Below are 4136 nucleotides of genomic sequence, written 5' to 3' on the forward strand. Positions count from 1 at the left end.
TTGTAAAAGGCATAAATGGTCTTCAAAAATAATATGAGATTGTTTCATTGTCTTATTAAATAATTTTTTTAGATACTGTTGACAAAAACAGGTGACACTCAGGTCAACGGTGCATGTATTTCCCTTGTTTCCTCTGGCTCTGGAGGTGGTGGGTTAATGGTGTGTAACAGGAAAATGACTGTTCAGGAAGCCTCTTTGTGGTTGTTTTCTGGGTACGTAGATAAAAGCAGAGGGCTTGGCAGAGACACGGGTATAAAGTCATAAATTACAGATGCTATCAGCTCAAGCAACTGCACAAACTCACTTTTCTTTTTGTGTAAAAGAAACTCAAGCGAGTTCCTCAAGTTGAGCTTTACATTTGTGTTTTACATGTTTTGTATTGCAACACAACTGCCATAGAGTTTTCATAAAAGGTCCCTAGCAAAGTCGTTTCAAATGTGGTGACTTCAAAGGTGATATTCAACAAAGAGGCAAACATTACCAAGACTTACATTGAAGAAAGGGTCCAAGCCATATTTACAGACCAGAATATTAATGGCGAGTAAGCAACCACCCAGCAATGCCCTAGTAACCACCTAGAACACCCTAGCAACCAGCCATTAAGGGCCAGTAAGCAATCACCTAGCAACCACCCAGCAATGCCTTAGTAACCACCTAGAACACCCTAGCACCCCTCTATATTTTCTCTATGAAATGTTTTTTTTTAAAATGTCTGTATCATTTTTAAGTTTTAGTTGATTTATTTTTAGCCCTTGAACTAAAATAGTTATTGAATGCTGAAATAAAATAAGTTTACGTTTTAGATGTAATTGTCGTTAACTAAAACTATAAAAAAATATTTAAAACTTTTGTTAATAAAAAAAAAAAAAAGCTGAAGTAAAAATAAAATATAAAGTTAAACTTAATTTAAATGAAAATTAGAAATGTTGCCATAACACTAAGCTGAAAAGAGTTTAAGTTAATGCACTATAATTATTAACTGGAAATAAATAAAAATTAAAGCTGAAATAAATATAATAAATATAAATAGCTCAATTTCAATGGGCTATATATGTAAGAACTGTAATGTAATAATCGCTTCTTCTTTTTTTACTGCCAATGTGTGAACAGCTGGACACGAAACTTAAAAAACTGGACCTTCCCCGACTTTCTATGTAACGTTAGACTGATTTTTATGTGATGGACTCGGGACGTTTTTGCCGGGGAAATCAAATTGATATGACGTTTACGCGCGCTCCCGAGAGCTTCTTTTTCCTCTTTTGTAAACAAATACAATGTTCAGGATAATGCCAAAAGAGCCATTCTGTAACTGTGTAATGTCAATTTTTCATGCAAAGAATGGGGGTTATTTAAATTATAGTCTCAGATCTAGTCTTTAGTCTCAATTTATATACTTTATAATCAAACAATCATAACAAAGTAATTTTACTTAACTGTTACCTCATCATCTGTCGACATGTTGACGACGAATTGATTTCTTAATGGCTGCTTTCTCTCGCTGTCATTTTTGTCATTTTGTGAGAGGAAAGGGCGCTGCACATTTTACATTACAAATTAACGTCGTAGGCTAGGCTAGGCTACTGTTCGTTAACAGTATATCGCTGCAAAAGTATTTCTACTTCTTTTTACTAATAAAGCGAAGAACGAAGAGCTTCGCGGTGAGTTTAAAAACGGAGCCTTGAATCACGTTCAGTTAAGTATGTGCAACTTAGCGATAAGTTGCTGGCTGCAGTTCACTTAATGACCACAGGTGTCGCTGAATTATGAATTCTACATATTGGGGGGGGGGGGGTGTATATATAACCCTGGGTCAATGAAATGATTCCAATGAAACTGAAATGTACAACTTGAATGCAATGTAAGTCAGTGTGTTGATGAATGAATACATGTAAATGTAGAAACCATTCAGAACCCCCACTCTTAAAAATAAAGGTTCTTTATTGGCATCGACGGTTCCATGAAGAAGTTTTAACATCCGTGGAATATTTCTATTCCACAAATGCTTCTTTATAGTGGAAAAATGTTCTTTAGATTATGAAAAACATTGTTCTTTTAAGAACTTCTTTTTTTGGGAACCAAAAACGGTGCTCCTATTGCATCGCTGCGAAAAACCTATATAGTATAACACAAAATGCAAACACATATTTTCTTTAAAAATGCAAACATTTAATACATTTCTGTTTTGTTCTATTTCTACATTATCAGTCTTGAATATTGAACAACACTCAATCTGTGACTTTAAATGAGAAATAGAAACAAAAAGTGTTTGTATAAAAGGAAGAAGCTAAAGAAAAGCGACAGGGATGAACCCAATGAACTTAGTCTTACAGATTGCTGCACATCGGACAGATTATGGGGTATTTTTATAAAGCATGGGAGGGTTGAGGGGTGTTATGAAGACATGTAACTGAGTTTAACCTGGCACAGGTTTGCTATCATCCGATTGGACGAGAACGCGGGAAAAAGCTTCAGTACAAAACACGAGGCCACTATCTTTCTACACTGGACATAACGGACAGCCAGGAGAGTGTGCAAAAACAGAGATAGAGAAGACGAGTGTTTGAGATGGCCAACACTCGTTTCTGTTGTGTCCACTGCACTGCTGAGATCTGAATATGCTATTTGGGTGAATCTCATGGAAGTGATAAAGAGCATGACGCATTTGACTCCAAAATCAAAAGAAATGAAACCAGGCTTATTTTGGGATCATTAAAGATTTTTCCCCCTCAATTCCCATTACTGTAATGCAAATACATAATATATATAACAACAACATCATCATGGTAGTATTTTTGTACTGCTTTTATGCAGATTAATATAATAATAATAAAAAAATAATTAAAAAAAACTATTTTTGTTTTGTAATGCAGTAAACTGTATTCCAGTAATAGGAACTCTAATGAGAATCTCCACTGAGAAATAGAAATAATAAAATAAAACATCCGGATTCCGGATTTATAATTGCACAATTTATTTTATTATTTACATATTTTATCATTTTATCATTTCAACAAGTCAAAGAGAGATCATAGTTAAAGATGAGGAGAGACATACAGTATCTCACAAAAGTGAGTACACCCCTCACATTTCAGCAAACATTTTAGTATATTTTCTCAAGGGACAATACTATAGAAATGAAAGTTGGATATATTTTAGAGTAGTCAATGTGCTGCTTGTACAGCAGTATATATTTACTGTCCTCTGAAAATAACTCAACATACAGCCATTAATGTCAAAATAGCTGGCAACAAAAGTGAGTACACCCTAAGTGATAATAGCTGTGCGTTGTTTAACCATGCAAAGCCACATGTCCTATTCATCATTTTCATGTTTTTATCTGCTTGACAGATCTTAGAAATTTGTGTATCTTGTATCAGAGCAGTTAAAATTTGTGCTTTGAGTACAATTCTCTCATACTGACCACTGGATGTTCAACATGGCACCTCATGGCAAAGAACTCTCAAGGATTTGAGAATTAGAATTGTTGCTCTCCAGTCTCCACAAAGATGGCCTAGGCTATAAGAAGATTGGTAACACCCTGAAACTGAGTTACAGAGCAGGCCAGGGTCATACAGAGGTTTTCCAAGACGGGTTCCACTCGTAACAGACCTTACAAGGGTCAATCAAAGAAGTGGAGTCCTCGTGCTGTGCCGTCAGGTGCAGAAGCTGGCTTCAAAAAACAGACGCATGATCGTGCTGCCAGCATTGCTTTAGAGGCTGCAGAAGCGAAAGGTCAGCTTGTCAGTGCTCAGACCATACACCGCACACTGCAACAAGTCGGTTTGCATGGCCGTCGTCCCAGAAGGAAGCCTCTTCTGAAGCTGGCTCACAAGAAAGCCCGCAAACAGTTTGCTGAAAGCATCCTGTCCAAGAGCATGAATTACTGGAACCAAGTCCTGTGGCCTGATGAGATTTAAGGTGATGATACACAGGGCAACTTTTTGAGCAATGTTGCTGGGCAATGTTGCCATCAACAGGCAACCAGATGAGACACAGGGCCCACGACCGATAAAAATGATCCAGATATAAATTTATTGCCCATTTTCAATGGGAAGTGCCCAAGCAACAATCGCTCGGCAAGATTGCCCAGCAACATTGCTTAAAAAGTTGCCCTGTGTATCATCACCTTAAGATAA

This window comes from Rutilus rutilus (assembly GCF_951802725.1).
Source record: "Rutilus rutilus genome assembly, chromosome: 1".
NCBI classification, from domain to species: domain Eukaryota; kingdom Metazoa; phylum Chordata; class Actinopteri; order Cypriniformes; family Leuciscidae; genus Rutilus; species Rutilus rutilus.